This window comes from Zootoca vivipara, chromosome Z1 (genome assembly GCF_965207765.1).
Source record: "Zootoca vivipara chromosome Z1, rZooViv2.hap1.1, whole genome shotgun sequence".
NCBI classification, from domain to species: Eukaryota; Metazoa; Chordata; class Lepidosauria; order Squamata; family Lacertidae; genus Zootoca; species Zootoca vivipara.
Window position 1 is genome coordinate 36,424,780 of NC_142583.1, and position 26,932 is coordinate 36,451,711.

General features: G+C 43.0%; 1 long non-coding RNA gene across 1 annotated transcript; it reads left to right on the forward strand.

Moving 5' to 3' along the window:
- The first annotated feature begins 241 nt into the window (after positions 1–241).
- Positions 242–3,886, forward strand: LOC148687338 (uncharacterized). The gene is made up of 2 exons (XR_015947720.1): positions 242–583; positions 2,602–3,886. It is a non-coding gene; the product is annotated as an uncharacterized LOC148687338 (long non-coding RNA).
- The last annotated feature ends 23,046 nt before the right edge of the window (positions 3,887–26,932 follow it).

Consider the following 26,932-nt stretch of genomic DNA (forward strand, 5'->3'; position numbering starts at 1 on the left):
GAGCTTGTAAAATAATATAATAAGGAAATACTTTGCCCCATCATCTTGCTTAATGGGAATTTACAAGACCCCCGCTGTGGGGGGCCTCCGGCTTGCCCAACGCAAGGCTGGAATGTACCAACGCAGCCAAGGCTGGAATGTATCAACGTGGCACTCCAGAACGGAGGGGTAGGACTGCCCCACCCCACAGGAACAAGGGTATATAATGTAGCTACAAACTCAACACAGTGTGTTGCTTTGAACGCATCACCTTTCTGCCCTGCTTGCATGGCGGAAATAAAAAGCTCTTTTCTCTAAAGCACCCGGTGTCGTTTGACTCCTTTCTTCCTCCACGGTGGCCATGTTGGACTAGGCTATGGCTGGCAGGCTACATTTCTGGGGGCTCGTCCGGGATGGCCCCCCGATGGGGGAGTGAAAGGAAAGGGTGATGTCACCACTGTGAACAGCTCTGGGGCGTCGCCTAACCCAGCGCGCACATGCTAATTTTTGCATGAGGGAAAAGGACACGCTTAAGTGAGTGGAGACATAGTGGTGGCGAGAGAAATGGGCGCGGCCGCAGGGGAACGGACGTCCTGGGGGTAAGGTAAGCCCAAAGGCTTGGGAAGGAAAAAGCCCACAGCAGAATTAGGGCAGGGAGACTTGGCCAGTCTCCCGGGAGTGGTCTAGTAAGCACGCACTGGATGTAAGACGTGTCAACGATCCTCCCATAGGGAAATGGAGCAAGGCATTGGAAGAGCTCCGGGGAAGGAAAATAGCTAGGTTGGGAGGGGATATTGGGAATATGTGTGTGAAGAGTGGTTCCACCTCTGTGACTGAAGTGTATGAGGCGTTGGGGTCCAGGACCACTGACGAAGCGATGTGTGGTTCTGTGAGTGAATGATTTATTGTTCTTAGGAGTAAAGAGGTGGAACAATGGGAGGTAGGGTCAGCAAACAAGGCTGCAACCCCTTGCAGTATTTTATAGACAATTGAAAGAAAGCAAAGAAAGCAAGGAAGAGGTAGCAGCAGTCATGACGACCCCCTTGTGAAGTGTGTATGACACCCCAAGGGTCCTGGCAGAGGCAGGACAACTTCCCCTCCCCATAATTAGTATATAATTGGAGGAATCAGACCAGAAGTTCTGAGCAGGACCCAGAGAAGACAATTAAATTGTTTGGGAACATTAAAAAAAAAAAAAACCAACAACAACAACAAAATATGACCCAACTTATGATGATTGCATCTATTTATTGGATGCCTTGCTTAGTAGTGAAGAAATCAGGAATATGGAGGGGCAAGATAGCACATGCATGACACCCAAGTGCCAGAAGATTAGTGGAAAGATAGGTACCCATGCCACAACCCCAATTGGGATTATAACACTCCATATGGGATTGCCTCCTTGGGAATTTATAGGGAGACACTCCTTTATGAAATGAGGAGGGTGGTATGCAGGCCAATTAATATGTCCAAAGTATCAGAAATCATATAGAAGTTAGATGAGATGCCCATAGAAGATACACAGCGATTAATCCGTGGGCCAGCATGCAGTAGTAAAGGCAGCCTTTGTGGGACAATCTGCCCCATATATATACAGAGAGAGAGAGAGGGAGAGAGACAGAGAGAGAGAGAGGGAGAGAGACAGAGAGAGACAGACAGAGAGAGAGAGACAGAGAGACACAGAGAGAGAGGGATTCAAAAGAAGGATAATTTCATGGGGAAAACTCTGGATTGGATGCTAGCTTTAGCCCAGAAGATTTATGTACAGAGAGAGGAAAAGGAAGTGCAGCAGAAGGAAGAGAGGAGAGGAGAAGAAAGCAGGAGCAGGAGGGAAAGGGAGGAATGGGCCCTGCAGGCAGGTTCCCATTGCAAGTGGTATATGATAATCCCTTAACGACACTGTCAGGAAGCTATGGAAAGTTTGGGAAAGGGAGAATTGACTCTCAATCTGAACTGATTCCTGTTAATACAGATGTGGAATATTTTCCAGCTGCTTTTGTCAGGAAAAAGGTTTTATTTTAAAAGGAAAAGCTTATCCCAGTGAATTTAAATTCCTGAATTTAATCAATGGGACTTTTAATCAGAAAAGTTTACAGCACAGGCACAAGTGACTTTCTTTAGTATGACAAAGGATATTAGCCGGTGGAATTAATTTCTGCAAACAACCAATTCCTGTACCAATATGCAAATGCCCACAAGTTGAAAGCCACACCAGGACCAACTATATTTAATGAGACTGACCAACTGAATTTAAAGTATAAGATGAGCTCTATTCAATGAAAGGAATTGGCTTGGCAGGATTGGCACATCAGTGACTGTGAAAAGGGGGTTGACCTTATTATCCGCCCAGCGTTTTGGTGCAAGAAGCCTCGGCAAGACTTACAGTATAAAGTGCAGCTTGATTTTATATCATCAGACTGTTATAAGAGGCTGAAATATCCGATGCATAACTTTTGTGCAATTTTTTTTTTCATTGAGATTTTATTGAACTGGGTGAAGATTTATTTCATCTCTCTTGGCCAAGTACCGGGACTGTTAGATTCATTGGCCTATTGATTATTATATGAACTATTGGAAATGGAGATGGGCCTACATTCATAGATTGTTTATGGCCTTGAACAGGGGCAGTTTCCCCTGTGTTCTATTTTATCCTTTCTACAGGATCATGTGATGCTGCCTGGCTATGAGATTCGGCCTATTCTATCACAGGGATGAAAGGTGGCTGGCATCGCGGAGGTCACTCGCTGGGTTCAACTACCAGAGGTCTGAGGATCAGTGGAACTGGGAATAGCAACGCAGAGGCCCTGACCAGGAGAAGAAGTGTGGGTCAAAGACTGGGCTAACACCCTACTGCAGCCCCAGTTCCTGGACAGCCCCTGAAGCTCACCATCTCCAGAGGACAGCGGAACCAGCAGCCTGCTGCCATCACCCCAGCTGATGGCCCTGCGCACGCTGGAAGCTTGAGGACAGAAGGACAACAGGGGACAAAAGAGACTGTTATCATATGGGAAGATCTGTAACTGTGAGCTAACTGTTCGATTCCCCGATAATTCAGAACAATCTATCCCTGTCCAATTAGTGGAAGAAACAATAGGGCCCCAAATTGCTTATGCTGGGCCTATTGTAGGGGGATTAGCTGCGCCTATCTAGCAGTAGTTTGCTATTCTTGTGGGTGCATCTACCTCTTAGAGGCACATTTTGAGGGGGGTTATATCCACATACGCAGCCTACACTACAAATGTACTTGCCGTTTTGCTTAAAATGATCTCCTGTCGCTTTTCAAATGGCAGCCTTTAAAACCAGAGACTTGTCTAATCTGGCCAGAGTTCCCCTCTGCTTCCTACTACAAAGAGACCAGGCAGGTAGTACAGAGCGCAGATTTCCCTGTGCCAAACAGCAACCCCACAGTTTGCCTTACTGCACTTCATAGTGGGTGGGGCAGGGCAGGGAGGCTGTGAACCAAATAGACACAAGCTCTTGGGCAGACAGAATGCAACACTCTCCCCCCAACCTTAAAAAGCCATTCAAGAGATTTAATAGAAATGGGATTAAGATACAGACAGGGTTCTGTTTAAGCCATGAATTCTATTTTAGATTTGCCCTGAAATGAGTGGAGTAACTTGCAGGTCTCCTCAGTGTGAATGGTGGGTATTTGGCCTTGCTACTGCACAACTATCAGCAGCCCCCTCTATGGAGTAGGGTTGGTCCTAAGTGCCTTGGGCTAAAACTCATCAGGGCAGGGTGGGAGCCCTAGAAATCTGTTTGTAAAGAGTTTCAGCATGCATATAGGGTCACAAGCTGCGTGACAGGCTGGCTGGAACTCCCAATTGCTTCTCTTTAGAATGGGGCGGTGGCAACTTCCTTCTTTGAAGCGCTGTTGACCCCACGAAGAAAAAAAAAAAACAACCAGTTGGAACCAACATTTCCCAGAATGTCTGGAGGGCCACATTAAAATAAGCTTAGGGCCACATGTGGCTCCAGGGTTTCAGGTTTCCTAGTGCTGCTTTAGAAACTAACTCCTCCTTTTCAGCCCTCTGCTAAGATGGGGAAGGTGAGCAGGGTAATTGTAGGCACTTAAGACACACACACCCTCAGAAGCTGGCAGAATTTTTGCCAACACACTGAAGAAGGGGGAATCAAGAGCATATTGAACTTTGATGCATGGCTATGTTTCAGTACGTGCGTTCTTTCGGAATTTTTAGAACGTGTGATTTAGGTAGGTTCTTCTTTAAATGCAGACTGAATCAAAATTACGCCCCAGTCTAACCTCTGGATGAACACAGAAAGCTGCAAGATAATTGGACCATCTAGACCAGGGGTCCCCAGACTAAGGCCCGGGGGCTGGATGCGGCCCAATTGCCTTCTAAATCCGGCCCGCGGACGGTCCGGGAATCAGCATGTTTTTTACATGAGTAGAATGTGTCCTTTTGTTTAAAATGCATCTGTGGGTTATTTGTGGGGCATAGGAATTCGTTCAGTTTTATAAAAAAATACAGTCCGGCCCCCCACAAGGTCTGGGAGACAGTGGACCGGCCCCCTGCTGAAAAAGTTTGCTGACCCCTGATCTAGACAATGTACTGCCCACACCACAGCCTTCCACAACTGAGGGGACTCCAAATGTTTTGTACTACAATTCCCATCCACCCCAGGCAACATTGCCTATAGTCAGGGGTAGGGATGTGCATTAAGAATGTATTTTTGAATTGCTTACAAAATATGTAATTTGCTAGGCTATTTCATGCCTTCATCAAAGCAAGCACACATCAAGTGAGATTCTGTGAGTGTTTATAGGATTACGATGCCCTGAACTATATTATTGTTTTGGGAACAGTTTTTTTTGGAGTAGGGGACATGTTTTTCGTAAGTATCCTGCTAAGTTAGCTCCACTTTTTGCAAGTAATCTCATTAACACGTATATTGCACTCCTGTAGTACAATTATGTAAACCAAAGAGTGCTATTGATTGCGTGGCCTGAATCCACGTGATGAAACATGCACCAAAGTTTTCAAAAACAATTACAAAATCTTAACGCAGGCAAAGAGCGCAGGGATGAAGGAGCAACAAAATTACGGCTCTTCCCCTCACCATTTTGAGGTCTGCCAGGCTGGAGCAATTTTAAGTACTTGTGTTAAAGTTATAGATCAGGGATGCGGAGAGCAATATTTGCTCATGGCCACCTGCACTCTTGCCAGTTATAGTTTTTATAGTTTAAAGGGAGATTCCCTGAAGGACCAACTGCGCACATACAAGCTTGCCCTGGTTCTTATAATCAATTTCTATTAGATTTGGGACAGGACCTTTTGATGGTGGCCAATTCCACTAACAGCATGGAGTGCTTGGTATGCACACTAGGCCCCGCCAAAGCAATCGGTGGAATACCTTTCCTCCCTGTGTCGTGGAATGAGACTACTCTGACCAGCCCAGTATTTGAATTTGATTCCCTGAATGCCCATTTGTGGAATTCCACAATCCCTCTGCGAGTCCACCGACTCACAGGATGGCATTGTGTCCACCAAAGGAAAGGGAGCTCTCACAATATAACATACGAAGGGCTATCCCAGTGTAACCAAACGTACGATGCTACCACTGTCCAAATTAAGAGCACATGGGATATTGCAGATAGCCTCAATTTTATAGTCTGAATAGCCAAAGAAGGGAGCACCAGTACCAGCACCAGCAGTATGACAATGGGAAGGATGGGACATGTCGTGGCTAAATGACATATTCCCGGGGTTGGCATGGCTCAAGGGTTTGTTAATGATGTTCTTAGGACCTATTATTATTTTATTGCTTCTTTGCTTATGTATACCCTGCTTCTTGCAACTGTGCCAAAATATGATGCAGCGTATTGCTAATGAATCTATAAGGCCCCGAATCCTTGCCCTTGCAGAATATCAACCCCTCCCCCTGGACGAGCTAGGAAGCTGTCCAAAAGAAGAGGAGGGAATGAAGGAAGTAGCCTTCGGCTATAGATAAGATCATCACATACCTACCCCGCAAGAACAGCTGCCAAACAGGTCTGGCAGCGACAGTGGGCAAGGCACACATCTTTGCAGGGACAACATTCCTTACAAAGTAAAGTGCACGTGTGTGTTAAGTTTATCTTTGAGCAAGAACTGAATCTGATTTCTCCCCACTTCATTAAGTTCAAATTATTGGCAAAATATTCTCTCACATTAGAAAGGAGTTGAGTTGGAGGAGGCCATGGAGAGGGGGCCATCCAATCCAACCTGCCAGGCAGGAAACACCATCAGAGTATTCCTGACGTGGCTATCAAGCCTCTGCATGGAAACCTCCAGGGAAGGAGAGTCCACCACATTACCTGCAGGCAAATTCCACTGCCGAACAGCTCTCGCTGCCGGGAGGTTCTTCCTGACGTATGGGTGGAATACTCTTGTAGTTTGAATCCATGGTTTGTGTCTACTTTTCTGGGGTAGCAGAAAGCAACCCTTCACCCCCTCAACCTTCTCTTCTCCAGGCTAAACATACCCAGCCCCCTAAGCTGTTCCTCAAAAAGGCACTCCTTAAAGATAGGAAAGAAATGCTAGTCATGCTACATTTCTGGGGGCCCCAAGCCATGACTCTCCCATGGACAATATATGAGCTTGTAAAATAATATAATAAGGAAATACTTTGCCCCATCATCTTGCTTAATGGGAATTTACAAGACCCCCGCTGTGGGGGGCCTCCGGCTTGCCCAACGCAAGGCTGGAATGTACCAACGCAGCCAAGGCTGGAATGTATCAACGTGGCACTCCAGAACGGAGGGGTAGGACTGCCCCACCCCACAGGAACAAGGGTATATAATGTAGCTACAAACTCAACACAGTGTGTTGCTTTGAACGCATCACCTTTCTGCCCTGCTTGCATGGCGGAAATAAAAAGCTCTTTTCTCTAAAGCACCCGGTGTCGTTTGACTCCTTTCTTCCTCCACGGTGGCCATGTTGGACTAGGCTATGGCTGGCAGGCTACATTCCAAAATACAGAAAAGTACTTTCACATAATGTGAGACTGCCCGCCTATGACCACACATGAATGCATTTGGGAGAATCCGTGTATTCCAGAGAACAATAACTTCCCAGCATATTTTATTTATTTGCTTACCCACTGAATACATATCTATCCTGCTTTTAAGCTGAGATCATTTGCAAGGATCTTCCAGTGAGAAACTCAGAAACCACAACAAATATTAATACAGTAAATCAAAACAGACATCAGCAACAGAGCACAGAAATTCTTGCTCACAGATAGGTTGACCAAATAAAACAGTTTTAACCTGGCATCTGAAACTCAATACAGTAGCTTCATTTGCAGGCAAAACTGTGAGGAGAGTATTCCATAACAGTGGTGCTGCCATATTAAAGGTTCTGTTTCTAGTTATCGCCTGTGAAGGCACCTGAAGAAGGGCCTTTGGAGATTATCTTAATAGGCAGGCAGGTTCCTGTGGAAGCAGACAATCATTTACAGAGCCCAGTCAAAACCAACACTTTGAATTGTACCCAGAGATGCACAAGAACATGTGCACTCCTGGTGCTGGTTATTACTTTTAAATTGTGGTGCTTGGTGCCCATTGGGAATGGTAAAGTGGAAGGCAGGGATACCAACAGTAAGTGAAGCCAGAGTGAATCATAGGCAGAGCCAACTTGTTCCAGATTTCTTCCCATCTTCCTTCATCCTTGGTTCTATAACATGGGTAGGCAAACTAAGGCCCGGGGGCCAGATCCGGCCCAATCGCCTTCTAAATCCGGCCCACGGATGGTCCGGGAATCAGCGTGTTTTTACATGAGTAGAATGTGTCCTTTTATTTAAAATGCACCTCTAGGTTGTGCATTGTGCGGCATAGGAATTCATTCAAATTATTTTTCAAAATATAGTTCGGTCCCCCACAAGGTCTGAGGGACAGTGGACTGGCCCCCTGCTGAAAAAGTTTGCTGACCCCTGTTCTATAAGGTCAACACTAAGAATAAGGAAGGAAAAGCCAATAGGCAGTGTTGCCCTCTGACTGGTTGTAAGAAGGCAGGCAAGCAGGGGCTGGCTGAAGGCCAACAGAGGTTGGTGCGGCAGTGCCCGGTTCACCCTCGTGAGGCATCCTCCACTGCTTTAAAGCCCTGAATGGGTTTGGACTAGAATATCCAGAGAATTGCCCATCTTCTCCTGCCCATATCATAACCTCAGTGTCAGAGAGTCTAGTCTGTTGCAGGGCCGACAACTATCAAACTAATGGGCACACAAAATTTGGCCCTTTTCAGCATTGGAATTCACTTCAACAGAGTTCAGGATAACTCTTGTCATTTGAATCTTTTCAAAAAGCTTTAAAAAGTTATCTTTTCGCTTTGGCTTTAAATGCAAAATAAGGGTGAGGGTCATAGCTGGAAAGTTTGCTGGATTTATCAATGGTTTTTTTTTTTTATTAATGCTAGTTTATCTGTTAAGTGCATTGTGTTTGTCATTGTTTGGCTAGGTGGCATTGGTTTTATTGTAAATCTATGGTGGAAGTTCCTTTAAAAAAAACCACCCAAAGTATAAATCTTTAAATAAATTAATTTAAATGTGGCTGCATGTTGCAAAATTATATGTGCAGTTGTCACACGTGATTATCTACATTGCGAGGTTTGCAAGCTAATGCCTACATATCAGTGTTTTCAGTGTTGTTAGTTGTGGTTGTGGTTTGTTTGTTTTTCCAAGTCACCTTAAGAGAAAGCACTGGCAATATAAGCCTGTTGACATGGCCTGTTGCTGTTTGTGTATTGGACCATGCTGCCCAACTGCCCAAGGCCTATATCAGATGGCAGGCAGCATTCCTGCTAGTAGATGTGTCCTACTTCCTTCTTAATATGGAAGAAATCTTGCATGGCTAACAATATACAAAGACTTATTTAAAAAAAAACTATAAATCTGTATAATCCCCATTTGCCTTTAAACTCAGAATGTGTGTATAAAAATACCTATAGATCATGCAAGCAGAGAGGTAAACATACAAAACACAAGAAGTATAAAGAAGAGTAATGGACAATTTAAATCTAGGAATAATGCCACCAACATTAGCAAGTACTGTATTTAAACTGAGGGGGGTGGAGGGACTACATAAAAATTGCAAAAAAAAAGAAAGAATGCATTGAAATTTACAAGTAGCAACATTTTCATTCAATTTTTTCTTTAATTTGAAATCGATAGTTATAGAAAGATTTGGTATCATTCATAGTTTGAAGTTAGTCCTTACCCGGAAGAACAAAGTAGTGTCTAAGTCAAAATACCACTTGCAATAGAAACATTTGTAATCACTATGGTAAAACAAAAAAATTACAATTTTTTTTTGTTATAATTGTAACACACATACAGAACACACATAGTGATCTCAGTTAAGTTCCAGTCCTTATGTAGAGCCAAAATGGCATTTCCCATGCACAAGAGGGTATAAGCATGGCCAGTGGCATGGAATGGAAAGTGGCAGAAAATTGGGAGCAGGGCGGGATGGATTATTTTGGGAAAGGAGGACAGAGGAACAGACACATTGATACAAAAAAGTAGATGCATTTTATTTTTTAAAAAATACAATGAAAAGAGTCTTCTCATTGTTGGGGCAGGTCATTTTTGGTTCATACTGAGAAGTTGTTTTTAAAAGTCACCAGGGATGGAAATGAGAGCTGTCCATGGATAATAAAACATAAACGGGTGTGTATGTATCTCTGAGTAAGGTGTGTGTGTGTGTGTGCGCACACGTTATACAGATCATGACAAGGGATGGGGAAAATTTGATTCAGTTTACATCTAAAGCTAAATTGATCAAATGTGCAGTTTCCAGGAAATATGACGACTGAAACACCACTATCTTTCAAAAGTCACACTTATCTGAACTTTGCAATGTTGTTTGCCAATAAACCAATGTTTACGAACAATGCATATATTAGAGGGAAAGGTGTATAAAAATGAATATTATTTCTGAAAATAACACAGAGATACATTATATTAAGAGAAGTGGATTGCAAAAATGTGTGCATTAGCTAAAGCTGCATACAAAATCTATTTATTAGGAGAAATTCCCACTAAAATGAGGATTTTTATTTTTATTTTTTTAAAAAATGCTGCAGACATGTGGAGAATGAACTGAAGAATGGGAAAAATGAGAAATTGAGGGGACCAAAACTGACAGATCCTTCCATCCCTAATCAGGACCATAAAGCATGAGGGAGTAGTTAACCCTTTACTTCCTTGTAATGGCCCCAACAAATTTTACTCTCCACCCTCCATCTAACAGTTATTACCTCCATCCTCCATCTAACAAGCTTCCAGTTATGATCAGGGCCTCCATAGCTGCTATTTAGAGAGAAATGTTGATTCACATAACTTGAATGGACACATTTAGCATACATGTGTACTTTGGCCCTTAGTCCAAGACCACTGAAAACCGATAGATTATTTTCTACTAAACTGAGCACTGCACTGATTTTTAGAATGGTTCCCAAAAATGTTCTACCATTGTTTTTAAAACTTAAAAATAAATGTTAGATGAAAGATGTCTAGAAAAATGTACTGCTCTATATAATGTTTCACTGAACAATTTACTAGTTCAGTTCTGCTATACAAAGAGATGCTATCTTTAATAAGGACTCCTGTAAGAGCCTTCGTATTTTCATTCTGGTCATTCAAGTCTTTGATCTTATTATACAGATTTTGCGCTATGTCATCCATTCCTTTGAGAAACAGAACAGTTTCAGATTCAGTTTTCAAGCTTAGATTCAAGTAGATACAATGGTGACCTGGGGGCATAAACAGAAGAAAGTATGCTCCTATTAAAATTCTGGAAGATTTTGTCAAATTAGATTGATAACAATTTTGTAGCTGAATAAAAAAATACGCCCCCCCCCAAAAAGGAAAAATTAATTACAATAATGAAATGGGATTTCAAGTGATGGATGAGCAGCTCAAAAAGAAACAAACAACCTTGTCACCTTAAGAATTACCGTAGGAAATTTAACAAATTTGCTTTTTCTTGCCACAACTGGCTACCACAGCTATCCCTCTGGAAATTGTTACAATGGAAAATTACAAAAATACTTTTTTCTGATTAATAAAGTCAATGGGATTCATAGCCACATGAATACTTTAAAATGTTGTCTGCCTCAGTCAAGATTGCATATACTTCATTTAGTCTGACCAGTGTCAACATTTCTGGAGACATTTCATGAAGGAATAATTGTGAATACAGTACTCAATAACCTAACCAATACTCAACCCCAAAGAATGCATTTCTATTTACTGATAATATTTATTCAACAATTACAACCGCATTATTTTCTCGCAAGTAGTGGTTGGTTGGTTTTCCTTCACTGAAAAGGAGATGGAGTGGAGGTTTTTGTGTGTGCGCGCCAAAAGTAGGATTCCGGGGGGGGGGGGGGAGAGAGAGAGTTTTAATCCCTTTTGACATCACTCTCCTTTGAAGAGGGGATAATGGCAAATCCTGGTATAATGGGAACATGCTGCTTCTCCTTTTTTGTGCTTTATCCCAGGATGTCACTGTTGGCATGGGAAAGGCACTGAGTCAAGAAAAGTGTAAATCCATCCCTTCGAGCTTCTCTTGGCATATGCCTTTTAACTAAATTTTTCTCAAGAACTTGAAATCTCACGGCAGCTAAACAGGGAGTACCCTACAATGCCTATATAATCCAGTTGCTGCTCTAGTTTGGCTATAAACTGCATGCATTCATAATTACTTTCACATTTGTATGGGTGCATATATGAATTGGTCAGGCTGTTTCATTTATTTGGAATATAAGAGCTATAATCTCTTTATGCAATACTGCTAGAGCTGCCTCCGGTTATTTTAAACCAATCAATAGGCCCATTTATATTTTGGCTTCAGGATTTGGCATTGTAAAAGGTGTTTGCATTGGAATGAATTAACACTTGCATATGAGCAATATAGACAGGACCCCAAGACAGGAATACAAGAACATCATGAGGGGAAGCAGAAGGAATCCAAGAGCTGAAAGAACAGCTGTAATGCCTGAACTACATGCAACCTTAACCGTGTAGTTAAATGTGCTGAGTGGTTGTTTCCAAATGGTCAGTCCTGGATTCAGTCTTTAGGGCTGTGGGTGGGTAGGGAAGCGTTAGCCATTGTCCTCAGGGCAGTCCTAATTGGATCCCCACACATGCATAAACACACAGTCAATTTGCATTGGGGAAAAGTCCCATTCATTTCAATCAAACTGTTTTTCTTCTTTTTGCAATGCAAACAGCTCATGGGGGGGCCATACAGAGTGGGAAAGAAAAGGTTAAAGCCCCCCACTACCTTTACACTAGAGTACCAACCTGAATTAGATTCCCTGTTCTGGCAATCTATGGGTAAGAAGACAAAAATATGTCATTAACTCAGTGGTTCTCAAGCTTTTTTTCACTGGTCCACACTTTCAGAATAAAAATTTCCTCATGCCACACCCACAATCATAGATCATAAAGTACAAAACAATGCAGCTACATAAGAACAGGAATCATTCCCAAAATATAATTATAAATGAGCTTCACAATATGTACCTTCAGGATGTATACAAACTCAGTGTGAGCTTGCGATATCACTCTTGCTCTCATTTTGAAAAGATACCTATCCATATTCTGCAAATAAAAAATATATATTGATTCTATACTATACTGAAATTTTTAAATGTTTCTCTGATGTCCTTGAATCTTCCCACCACACTTACCATCCTCTCCTGCCACACCCTTTGAGAACCACTGAGTTAACTTCATGTAGACGGACCCTGTTTGTTGTTGCTTTCTCTCCCAGTATTTTAGTTTACGTTAAATACTAAATAGATGTCACAGATACGATAATGGATCTGTTAGGCCAGCCTAGGAAAGATTTCAAAGTATGATTGATAGTTACATTCCTGGTAATGTCCGTCCTTGGCAATTTGGTGGAAAGTGTTATAAAAACTAGAATTATTCAACTTATCGAAGAACAAGACTTGCTGAAGAAGGAACAGCATAGTTTCTGCAAATGCAAGTCCTGCCTCAGCAACCTCCTAGAGTTTATTTAAGAGTGCCAATAAGCACGTAAATATCCAGTAGACACAACATTACCAGAACTTCCCAAAAGTTTTGTGACAAAAACTTTCAGTAAAGTTTCCTGATTAAACCAAGGTGAGAAATGGCCTTTCCCCTTATGAACTGGTAACTCTTTAAAGAACAGAAAGCAGAGGGACAGTTCTCAAATGGAGGGAAGTAAGCTGAAGGTTGATCCCACAAGGTTCTGCATTGAGAATATTGCTATTTAATTATTACATTGATTTTGAGTCAGCGGTGAGCAGTGAGGAAGCCAAGGTTGACTCCTAATTATTCAGGATTGTGTAAACCCAAACACATACCCTCCAACTCCCGGTAAGAAAAATCCAGGATCAGCAGCGGCGCGGCACCGGAAGTTGCTTCTCCACATGTCCAGACATGCCTAGAAGGAGCCTCCCTGGCAGGTAGGAAATCCAGGGGATTTATGGGATTTTTCTCTATTCAGGATAACAGCGGAAAACGGGTTTAAATACGGGGGTTTCCTGTGAAAAATGGGAGACTTGGCAGCTATGCAAACAGGCTGTAAAGAACTCCAGAGGGATCTGTATAAACCAAGGGAGCAGGCAGCAAAAGAGTGCAAAATCATTTTATTTGGATTGCCCCTCTCAAGATGGCTCACAACATGTTAAAGGCAATCTAACGACATCATACAATAAGATTGTAGGTGCAGTTCTGTGCTTGTGTATTCAGTACTAAGCCCTTCTTATTCTCAGCTATGTGTGTAGCCTTAATGTAAATACTTGCAAAATCCCAGAAGTTTTTAGCTGGCCTCTACTGGAGGCAGGATGCTGGACTAGACAGACTACATGTTTGTTCCATCAGGACTCTTTTTATACGCTTAATCTGATTCCTGTGAAGTTGAAACGATTCAGTTGAACTCATTTATGCAGCTGACATTAGAAGCTCATTTACCTCCTCCTGTGGTGTTTCCCCTGCAAAACTGGCACATAACAGGCACTCTACCTCAGAGTGATTTCAGGCAACTAAAAAGAAAAGGGAGGGAGGGCATTGGTGGGGGAAGCACACATAATCAGCAAGAGACATGTACAGAGCAAGCCCAGGTTCTCCACTACAATCTTACCACTGGGCAGAGATCAAGTAGCAAGCAGAGTCAATTAGCCCTTTGGTAGCCAGAGCAGGGTGTCATAGTGCGATCGGAACACTGAAAATAGAGAAGCGGGTTTGAGGAGGGGGCGGGGCAGGCGGGTTTCTTCCTTTCTGCTAGATTCCCTGTGCAAACCAGCTGAAGCATACTGGCATGCAAATGCATATGTTGGTGAAAATAGCATTTAATAATAATAATAATTTAGTATTTATATGCTGCCCATCCGACTGCAAAATTGCTTTGCAAAAACGGGTATATAGTGGAACCTCGGTTCTTGAACGTCTCCGTTGACGAACGTTTCGGAACCTGAACGCCGAAAAGCCGGAAGTGACTGCTTGGGTTTTTGAACGATTTTCAGAAGCCGAACGTGCTACGCGGCTTTCATTTTGAATTTGCCTATTGGATTGAGGCTTCAGCTTTCAGTTTTTGGACGTTTCGGAAGTCGAATGGTCTTCGAGAACGGATTACGTTCGAAAACCGAGGTTCCACTGTATTGGGTAAAAAAAATGCATATTAAAATGTGTATATATAAAGAAATTCACTCTGAAGTGCTGATTAATTTTCCTGAAGACTTAAATAATAATACAGTAATGATAAAAACACACAAACCCATCTGGAAATGTCCAGGCACAGACAAGACCCAGACTTGCCTAGCTTCAGCAATGTAGTGACCTCACGTACCTTCATACATCTCCTGGGGCCCTTACTGTGGAGCAGGTTTCGTGGGGTATGCTGGGGTAAGAAGGATATTTCAAAAATTGATTCTTGCCCTTCCGTTCCAAGAAGTTTCGGCTGGATCCAAGAGCCTTCTGTGAATGGAAGGACAAAATGATATATAACTCATTGTTTTGTGCAGCATTCCTCTCAGTGAAAGCTATTTCACAAGGAAGAACCTGTCTTCTTGCTGTGTTCTGTCTGGTGTGTCTGTCTTCGTCATTCATTTCTCCCACTTTTTCCTCCCAGAAGTTTGGGAGAATGTTCTTGGGTTTTGTTTTGTTTTCTCATTTTACCCCCGCCACCACATTGTGAGGTAGGCAGTTTCATTTGTTCGTTCGTTCATTTACTTAGGGAAAAATCTATGCCACCCTTCAGAATCATGGTTCCCCAGGTGGCTAACAAAATGAAAACCATTAAAACAGTCATATCAATTATCAGATTAACCACAGTAAAACAGCAGGTGATGAACACCGGAAAATTACAGTGGTAGCGAAAAACAAATTCAGCGGAGATGTAACAACTGTGTTTTTCTCTGTCAAATGGGAAAGACAGTGTGATGTGGTACAGACAAGCCTTGGCCTCAAATATGAGCGGCTCCCCTATGAAGAAAAGGTTGCCACATTCAGGACTTTTTAGTTTGCAGAAAAGGTGACCAAGAGGTTTTGTTTGTTTGTTTAGTCGTGTGGTATACAATTATGCCTGGTGATGGGGAAAGTGGGGAGAGGAGAAAAATGCTCTCCCTCTCTCATAACACTAGAACTCGTGGACATTGTTGTTGTTGTTTAAATTTATGTACCGTCCTATATCCACAGGTCTCAGGGCAGTTCACAGGATAAAATCAGAATATAAAACCACAAAATACATAATCAAAATAAGAACAAAGACAACCCAATAACACACACCCCCAACACATTTTAAAAGGGCATAGGATGTCAATCAAACCAAAGCCTGGTTAAAGAGGAGCATTTTCGTCTGGAGCCTAAAGGTATATAATGAAGGTGCCCAGGCAAACCTCCCTGGGGAGGAGCATTATTCCACATATGGGGAGCCACTGCAGAAAAGGCCCCTTCTCATGTTGTCACCCTCTGGACCTCTCATGAAAGAGGCACATGAAGAAGGGCCAATGAAACCAAATGTTGGAAGATTCAGGACAGATAAAAGAGAGTGTCTTCTTCATGTAGTACATAGTTAAACTGTGGAACTGGCTCCCACAGGAGACAGTGATTGCTTTAAAAAGAGGATTAGGCAAATTCATGGAGGTAAAGACTATCAATGGCTAATGGCCATTATGGCTATGCTCAGCCTCCATGGCCAAAGGCAATAATGCTTCTGGACACCAGCTGGTGGAAGCTGTAGGAGGGGAGAGTGCTCTTGTTTTTGGGTCCTGCTTGAGTTTCCCACAGCCACCTGGGTGGCCACTGTGAGAACAGCACGCTGCCCTATACAGAGCATTGCCTCCTTCAGCAGGGTATTCTTATGTTTCTATGTCCTCGGCACTTATGGCTCACTTACCATGCGATCCTATGCATGCCAACTCAGAAGCAAAGCTCCTACTGTCTTCAGTGAGCCTTCATCCCAGATAAGTGTGTATTATAGGATTGCAATCTTAACTATAGTATTTGGAACAGATTTATTGTGATGGTAAATAGAGGGGGGGAAACTCCCTTTAGTATATGCCTCTGATAACAACAAGTAGGGAAGGAGCACACATTTCCACTTGTTCCATTTAAATGAGACAAGGAACTGTTTTGATGCAGTAAAGAGAAGACGAGTGGTCTAAAATGTCATTCTGCTCCAGAAAACTCTTAAGAGAAGACCAGTTGCTCATCTGCTATTGCAATTTCAACAGTTATTTATAAGAACAGTAATTAGTTATTGAGTCACCATTATTATATAGTGGATATCTGGATTACTACTTTAAACAAAACTCCAACTTGTTGCTAAAAAAAACCCAAACACCCCACTCAGCTAATTACAGACCAAAGCAAAACACACACACTTCAATCCCCAATATAGGAATTAACCATTGCTGCACTTCTGCGCTGCATTTAATACTACTACATCTTACACACAAGCAGTGCTTTTTTCTGGGGGTATGCAGGGGTACACATACCCCTAAACATTTTGTGAATCTTTGTACCGGTACTTTTGTCCATTTTCTGTCTTTATTTTTCCCAATTTGAACTATAAAACGGTGGTTTTCTTGAGTCAAAATGTGAGTACCCCTGTCTGAAACAGCAGCATGGAGCTTGCGTCTGTCCACTGCCTCTCCCTATGTGCACTACACTGGGCAGCCAAGCGGCTAGCTATGTCGCTGCCTTCTATGTAGAAGCTGCCAAAAACAAAAACAAAAAACCCCCACCTTTTCTCAAGAAGAATCATAGAATCATAGGGTTGGAAGAGACCACAAGGGCCATCCAGTCCAACCCCCTGCCGAGCAGGAAACACCATCAAAGCATTCTTGACATATGCCTGTCAAGTCTCTGCTTAAAGACCTCCAAAGAAGGAGACTCCACCACATTCCTTGGTAGCAAATTCCACTGCTGAACAGCTCTTACTGTCAGGAAGTTCTTCCTAATGTTGAGGTGGAATCTTCTTTCTTGTAGCTTGAATCCATTGCTCCGTGTCCGCTTCTCTGGAGCAGCAGAAAACAACCATTCTCCCTTCTCTATATGACATCCTTTGATATATTTGAACATGGCTATCATATCACCCCTTAACCTTCTCTTCTCCAGGCTAAACATACCCAGCTCCCTAAGCTGTTCCTCATAAGGCATCGTTTCCAGGCCTTTGACCATTTTGGTTGCCCTCCTCTGGACACTTTCCAGCTTTTCAGTATCCTTCTTGAACTGTGGTGCCCAGAACTGGACACAGTACTCCAAGTGAGGTCTGACCAGAGCAGAATACAGTGGTACTATTACTTCCCTTGATCTAGATGCTATACTCCTATTGATGCATCCCAGAATTGCATTGCCTTTTTAAGCTGCTGCATCACACTGTTGACTCATGTCAAGTTTGTGGTCTACCAAGACTCCTAGATCCGTTTCACATGTACTGCTCTCAAGCCAGGTGTCACCCATCCTGTATTTGTGCCTTTCATATTTTTTTGCCCAAGTGTAGTACTTTACATTTCTCCTTGTTAAAATTCATCTTGTTTGCTTTGGCCCAGTTGTCTAATCTGTTAAGGTCATTTTGAAGTGTGATCCTGTCCTCTGGGGTATTAGCCACCCCTCCCAATTGGGTGTTGTCTGCAAACTTGCTCAGGATGCCCTCAAGACCATCATCCAAGTCATTGATAAAGATGTTGAATAAGACTGGGCCCAAGCCAGAACCCTGTGGCACCCCACTAGTCACTACTCTCCATGAGGAGGAGGAGCCATTGATGAGCACCCTTTGGGTTCGGTCAGTCAGCCAGTTACAAATCCATTGAATGGATTTTAAGAATTAAGAATTCCATTTATCTTCAGTGGTATTCTGCTTAGTTTCCATTTATACTTATGTACAGGATGTGATACTGGAGTCTACACACAGTCTTTTTCCCTTATTTGCTATCATTAAGTGCTCTTACAGTGCACAATGTGGGACTGATGCTTTAATAACAGCATACCGAAAGAATGAAGAGCAAGTGCAATGCATCAATTGAAGTTTCTGAGGAATATTCTTTGTGAGTTAGCTGCTGCTACTGCTGCTCAATAGCCCTGATTAACCCCTTACTGTTTCAACGTTAGTTATTTTTCACTTCAGTAGCGATTTTGCTCAAACTGTTGCCTGCAGGTTCTATTAAGGATGAAGATAATGAGATCTGATCTTACTAAATTGGACCTACATAAACTAGAGTATGTTCACCAATGCACTGTATTACTGTCACTTAGATTCTTTGGAGGTGAGGGGGAAGGGAAATAAATACAAACATATATTTAAACAGATATTCTAAATGATTTTGACAGTCTTGAATTAAATCATGTAACAAAAATCAGTACCCATATCCTGGGGGACAGATAGAAATGAATCCAAGAATATTGCAGCCCCTAAGTAATGTCTGAAAAGTCAGGACAGGTTTGAGCAATATCTTTAATCCCATATTGGAAGAGTCTTTGTGGACCCAGTCACAGGAAGCACAGAGAAGAGGTGAAATAAGACACATTACATCAGTGTTTGGGTTGAAACAGGCCACAACTTTTATTGATTAATGTAATCCCTAATCTGCTGTCCGATTGAAAGGCTGAGTTGACCCTGGATTGAGGGTTCCCCCGTGACATGGGTCAAATAAGGGCAATCCTACCATGACTGCCATTTGGGAGTGTCATGTCCCATTGGCTCCCATGTGAATTCCCAGACACAGAACCTCTTCATGGACCCCTTTAGGTGGATACCACTTACTAAAGGATCCAGCCCAGTGCCTTATCAGCCAAAAGTTGTGACGATTGCTATGACCATGTCAGGGGTGGGTGCTAGGAGCAGATCAAGATTAACTCACATGGTGTCCGTGAAGTTAACTCTTTATTCAAAGAAACAAACAGCTCTGGAGGCCAGGCTTAGGGGGCACAGCAACACTTCCTGCCCAGTGACGCACTTGTGAGGACCTTCCCATAGCTGCCTCAATCTCTTCTTCCCCCAGTTCCTTCCCAAGCAATCTGAGGCTCCTTTGTCTTGCCTGTCTCTGCTCTGCCCTCTTCCTATGTCTTTTGCTCCTGGGAGACCAGGGGGAGGGGAGCTGGTCACAGCAGCAGGAGGAGAGGCCCTGGCTTCTTCAGAAGCCTCCCTGATCTCTGCCTCTTGGCCCCACTCCTCTCTGGCCTCTACTCCTGCCTCTGATTCTGGACTGCTCTCTGCCACAACCCCTTTCTGCTAATTAAACCCTGTTACCTCTTCAACTTCTCACACCACCTCCTCCCAATCTGCTTCCTCTTCTTCCTCTGACCACTTGTTGTCATCCCACCATCAATCCCCTGGCCCTGAACCGCCTTCCCTTGAGGGCTCCCTTGGAGGTTCCCCCACTGGTGCCTCCCAACACTCCTCTGCATCCGGCCAGTCCATGACACCCCACAATGGAGACATGGAGAACAAAGGCCCCAGTCTGGGCTGCACCTGCACCAGAACGCAAACCGCCGCTGCCCAGGACTGTCTAGGTGAGTGGCCATTGTGCAGGTACATATAGGGACCCTAGAGGGAGTTTGTGAATTTTCATGTGGACTTGGGAACACCTGCTAAAGTACTTAAGATGTATGCATGCATACATGTTAAATGTATGGTCAAAATGCATGGCAAAATGCAATGGCATGTATGCTCAGAAAATGTCCCATTGATTTCAGGAGTGCAGTGTGCACTCCAAAGCAAGTGTGCATACAATTGCAATGCTAATACTTAAAAAATGTATACAGTACCATTAATGTTAAGGTATATCCAAAAGATTCTCATTGTTCCAGTTTGAGTCAGAAGAACATGGTGGTCATAGAATCATAGAATTGTAGGGTTGGAAGGGACACCAAGGGTCACCTTTTCCACCCCCTACAATGCAGGTCATTTGAATATACGGTAACTCCTTGAAATGTATTCCTGAGACACCCAGTAATGCACATACATTGCACTGCCATGTAGTGAATTCAGCTCACATTGTCAAATGCTCAAAAGAAGTCTGTAGTGGTGTGAAAAATCAATGGGACTTACTAGTCATGCTTTAGTTCTCCTATTGATTTCAATGGAACTAAAGTGTGAGTGAATCTGCATCCACTGTATGCAAAATTGCTGTGTGAATCAGTCCTGTGGGGCTGTAAGCACACGTCCCTTAGGAAGCCAGGCAAATAGGTTGCATAAACCACACCAGTCTGTCCAGAAAATGCTAAAGCACCTACTTTCATGTTCTCTAGGGACTGGATGCATTGAAGCAGCATGTGCAGTTTGCCAAAAGCAGATCAGTCTGAAATCTCTGCTAGTATTCAAGTTAATGTTTGCTTTTTGGTTTCAGGAAACCAAACACTTTCAATGTACTGAGGCTCAGATTTTGATGAACATCTGGGGAAAGATGCCTATGAACCTGCAGACTAGCAGTGCAATCCTAAACATATCTCCTCAGAGAGGGAGTCTTGTTGGTCTTAATGGGACTACTCCTAGGTAGGTGGGTGTAGAACTGCAGCCAAATGATAGCCCTATTCACTTGAGTGCACTGTAGGATATTTCTGGGCTGACTGAGGATAAAGGTGGGCTTTTAGCCCCACCTGCAACAACTGTGCTGCAAGAGTGTCCCAGTCACATGAAGCACCTACAGATTTCTCTGCAGAGAACCAGGCGTAAGACACTGCAGGAAGAAGCTGCAATGTTGGGATGAGGCTAAAAGTATGGCCCCGCTCCGTAGTCAACATGTAAATGTCCCACTCTTGACTAATGTGTGAATAAGTCATAAGTAATGCAAAGGAAACTCTGTGCTAAAGGTGGCAGTGGGAGGGAAACGTAATCAATTACATAATGTCTGCAGACTGAAAGCACCAACAGCGAATACTGCATTTTCTGGATTGATTTCCATTCCAGAAATGGAACAAATAAGTAAACATTGGCAATTTCTGCTCCTGCTCTGAGTTTTCATTGGAATTTCCCAACACCCCTACCTGGAAGTGAGCCCCACTCAACTCACTTTGGTTTATTTCTGAGTAGGCATTTACAGGATTGCATTATATGAATCTTTAATTTAGATACCTTTAAATTAATTTCTGCCACATCTGCCTGGATGCAGATACCCACAGATGCAGCTCAAGTCCTTTCCCCCTGCCTTGTTTGTCTGCATCTCTGCCCTGGCTCCCAGTGCTCTCTGAGAATGACAGTCACTTCCCACAAGTGCCAAACAGTGAAATAGGGTGGAGGTGAGAATTTTATACTATGCCTGACTTAAATACACTCATGAAATGTTTTACTCACATGGAAATCATTACTCCTTCCATTACATGGACAACGAATCCAGCCTGGGATATTTATATATGCTAATGATTATTTAACTAACAAATTGCTGATTAATTAGTCAAATGCTAGTGCTGTGCTTTGAAGCTGTAAAATGCTGTGGAAGTGCTAAATATTATTATTGTATATAAGGGAACGTGTGACTAAACTGTGAAAACTGATATTCAAGGTGGGGGGGACGGGGGACGGAGGGGAAGGAGAGAACTTTGCATAGGAAAGGGCTGCAAATTCTTGCTCCTGAAACAGCAGCCATTGCCATTGCTTGGCTGCAGCTGTGTTAGTATTGTATTATTGCATTGCAAGCCTGCAATCCAACTGGGTGTGACCCAAAGTTTAAGGGAACCAGCTGTTGCCGAGCTGGCACCAGATTTTATACAGCAGGTGTAAGTACTGAGATGGAATCCCTTACCCCATAACTGGCTTCCCTGGGCCTGCCTGAGGTTGAGCACACACATGTTTTAGACGGGCATCGTTTTGCTGACTTTGCCGGAGGCTCTCCTAAATTACGTCAGTTTCACTCGAGTCGGAATCTGTGGGTTAAATCCTCAGCTGCTTCGGGGCATTAAACTACTTTCCACTCTCTAGGGTGCTAAAGGGCAGGTTGAGGTTCAGTACCACATGCAGTAGCCCAAGGCCTCTTCTAAGTTTCACCTTCCCGCAAGGCCTCTTAAAGAGCTGCTGAAATCATGATGTGCCAGGAGATTATACATATATGTGTGTTGCCAAGGCAATCTCAGAACTTGGGCATTGATATCTCTGGTATCTTAGTGCTTGTGACTTTGGCATAGATTTCTCAATATAAAATTGCTGGGGTGTTTTTTTAAAAAAAAAAATTGAGGTGACTTGCAAGAGCAGTCTTGTGATTTGTGGAGATGTTCTCAGCAGATTTCAACAAATGGAACCTGCTTAGTTTGGCCATGCATGCACTGGTGATTATCAGATTTTTCACTGGTGGCACCAGGGTTGCACAATGTTCTCTCTGTCAAAACACAAGAGGAGCCAATCAGCTTGGTATTCTGCCAGCTCCTGAAGACACACCTGTTTAGAGCAGCAGCATTCTTTGATCTCCTTACCTAAAACTCCAGGCAAAAACATTTCTCTATAACCAGGCCCTGGGCTGGTTAACATTATATGGCCTTTTAAATGTGCTTGTGGGAAGTGGGGTGTTAATGGTTTGCTTATGTTAAATTATGTGTGTTGTGTTGTGGACCTGCTCGCAGTTACCCCCTCCGGAAGGAGCAAGGCCTAGCCTGTGAGGGAGAACAAACCGGACAGGACAATGTTGTGTGACTTAAAATTGGCCACAACTTTGATTCCAGGTGTAGGAAGGTTTGGGCTTGAGCATTGGGTGTATATCCCTCTCGGAGCCCCTGGCGGAGGGTTTATGCATGACAGGGTTGAGGCGAGGGTTAATCATTAATGGGTCCTTTGCAAGATGCAGGTTTAAATGGACAGGTTTCCCAAGCTGCTGAAGGAAGCTCTATGGCCCATCTGCTTCACACTTTGGCTTTGGGACAGAGAATTCCAACAAGACCCCTCTAACAGGGTGGTAATAATAATAATTTATTATTTATACCCTGCCCATCTGGCTGGGTTTCCCCAGCCACTCTGGGCAGCTACCCTGTTATTGCACTGTTCTGAGGTGGGGGTGATGCACCACTTCACACACACACACACACACACCTGATGTTAGACTAGAAGGATTCCATCCAATGCCTTATTTGCCAAAGTTGTGACCATTGCTACGGGGAAGGCAAAACCTGCAAACAGGCCAATCTGTTTGCAGGCAAATTCCTTGCCAGCTCTGAATACGGCAACCATTCTAGAACCACAGCAAATCCAATAAGCGCAGTGCCCTAGGAAGGAAAAGGTTAGCAGACAAAAACCCACAGCATTACTAAATAGGGTGGGAAGGGAGGACTGGAGTCCCTGGGGTTGGGCACAGCTTGCCTTTAGGGGATCCCAAACCTCACCCACTCAGTCTGACTGGACAGGCCAGAATTCAAATCAAGCAGCTGGTGGGAAAGCCTGCCAATCCCAATGGCCAGCCAGGGAATTTCCCAATCTGCTGGCTGTTTAACCCAAGAGTCACTCCTGGGAGATGGAAGCCACCCACCCTGTGACTGGATAAGCAGCCATTCTAATTTTCCAAGCCTTTTATTTGATGAAGCTATTCCAGTGCTTGGACTGGGATTGTACAAACTCCCCAATCCTATAGGTTCCTATATCATAGCAACAGCCCACAGACTCAAGCTGTTAAGCGTAGAATATATGCTGTTCAGGCCAAAGACTATATGCTGTTATTTGCGGCATGTCCCCTTAGCCCTGTCTCAGCTGCTGGACATATCTATACTGCAGTTCAGCTATTACTGATACTTCCACAGAACCCTGTAAATCCCAGCCAATTCCAGTTCCCACGGTTGCTTGTGGGAACCATGACATTTAAACCAGAAAAGCTTGTAGGATAGACACATCTGTTGTCTCAAATGCAATCTGCTTTTTCCTGTACTGTGGTATTTTGTCTTTTGTCCTGCATTAGTTGACAACTAAGTACACAGCACCAACAGTAACAATAATACAGTTTACAGCAGAACTTGTACGTGGGACATCTGCACATTAGATAAAAGCTCCAGGAGTTAGGTGCAAGTCCTAAGAAACTCCATCATCTGCTCTGAGGCTCTTTGATTTGTTAATAGACTTGGTTATAAGTCTAAAGCCTATAGAAGCATATTAGCCTTGTTCCAAAACCATCAGTTTCAGACCCTATACTGTGAGCCATAGAATTCTTAATTCACTCACACCATGCTGCACACTTATTTCAATTGATGGTGGCTTTGAGAAATGCTTTGGGATTTAAAAACTGCCATGAGGCTAAAGCCCTAAATGGCTTAGGTTCAGGATACCAAAGGGACTGCTGTCTCCTGTACCAGCCTGCCCTCTTTCTAAGATCATGGGGATAGGCCTTTCTCTATATCCCATTGAATGGGGAAGGACCATTTTGTTGGCATGAGTCACCTTCTTAGTGCTGCACCCAAATTGTAGAACTTGGATGGCCTGGTGTCATCTTCCATTTACTTGTGAAGATGTCTTTATTATGGAATACTTTTGCTTTGCTGAGCACAATTGATCTTTCCTCTAAAGGTATGATCTGTGCTCCCATTCTCTTGCCGCTTGTATTTTACTGATTTCCAGCACTTGTGACTGTATATTTTGTATTGATCCTGGGGTTGTATGGCGTTTTTAGGGTGCCATGCCCTCAAAGTGCTTTTTCCAGGTCCAATATCTCACGCAGGTCACATGACACACACAGGATTTCAGACTGGGAAGATGGTGTCCAGTGGTTGCTGGATCCAGGAGTTAAGAGGGATCTTGCATACAGCCTACTTCCTCCCACCCCCAAAATTCATAACAGTATTATAGAAACAAAATGGGAAACTATGTTGGATTGCAGAGTATATATGGGAAAGCTGTTAATTTTTTCTCGTTAACAATAAATATGAGTTACATGATCTTTATGTGGCCATCTGATTTTGGTTGATCTATTTTGTCTCCCATAAATTGCTAATGGCTTGGCTGTCTGAAAGAAAAAAGAATGAGTTGTTATTTGTTCTGCTCAATGCAGACTGTAGAGAGAGAGTATATGGCACTGTGCGGGGAGCGGTGTTTCGTGGTGTTTCAATTCTATTTGTTCTCTTGTTGTCTTAATGTATACTGATTTTTTTATTTTTCCTCCATATGGAGAAATCAGCAGCATAAAAATAATCTGAACCAATAGATTTTTTTACAGGCTACATGGAAACAAAGGAGCCAAAAGCATTAATATTTCATTGTGACCCTTTTTTTAAAAAAAGTAATTGTTCTTTTCCAATCTTCCTGAATGATCTTTTCATCCAGTACATTTCTCACCATGATTACCAGAGGCCTGATTTCACAATTTAAAAAATTATAGCTTCAAATTAAGTAGGGTTGCAGTGTTTAATTGATTAAAACATCTTGATCAACTAAAAGGTGCCACCAATTAATCATACAGCACATTTTAAATTATATTTAACAAGTGTGCCCTTCACCTAAAGGTCCCAGGGCTGGTTACATAAAAATAAAAAAATACAACAATACAAAATTGAACAGCACAACGAAGAGGGAAGTGCATCAGGACAATAGAGTCACTGACTAAACATCACTTCAACCCACCCCTCCAAAAGCCTAGTAAAAGAGGTGTGCCTTGATCAACCAATGGAAGCAGCTCAGAGGGGAGGGCATTCCACAACCATGAGGGCTGGGGCTGCCACTCAGAAGGTCCTTCCGCTCATACAAAACTGTACGTGCATGCCATTCTAAGGGGCATTCCCTCCACTGTGAGGGTGAAGGGGACCGTCTCTCCTAACAAACTTCTGCTACAACATACAGCTGTCCCCACACCAGTTCCTGGTTGGCATTCAGAAACACCCCTCCCCCCACCATCTCACCAGAACAGAAGAGAGTGTACATAGGTGGTGCTTCAGAGTAAAAAAACTCCCAGACTGAACTTCATTTCTTCACTTCTAAACTCTAGCCTTTCTGACCTGGGAGAAATGATTCAAAATGGCAGCGTGGCATCCAAACTTTGACAAAGACTGCCACTCCCACCTCGGGAAACCTTGTGCGCAGATTAGCACCAATAACTTGAAAGATGACTGAACAAATGGACAGACCACTTTCCAAAACATATAGTAGATACAGTATATATCATTTACATGTTTTTATTCACATTTCTTGTAGAAAATTGTTTTCATTGGATTTTTGGTCAAGTCTACATGACTCAAGTCTTGATCCAAATATTATTTCATATCTGTTTGGATAGAATCCATTTTTTTCTCAACCATTAAATCATCATAAAATACATATGTAATGACCAATACTGAGTTAAATTTCCCGAAAGGTTCTGATGGTTTTTGCTATGCCATTAGAAACCAGCTATCGAAGGTTTGCAGCGTGTGCTAAAAATCAATGGAACAGTGTGGAAAGCAACTTTCCAAAGTAACTTGTTATGTGAAGCATTTAAGTTGCCGCCTACTCTACTGTGTGCGAATTGTGCTTTCCTATAGAAAACACAAAAAGCAAAATGCATACCAGCATGCTTTC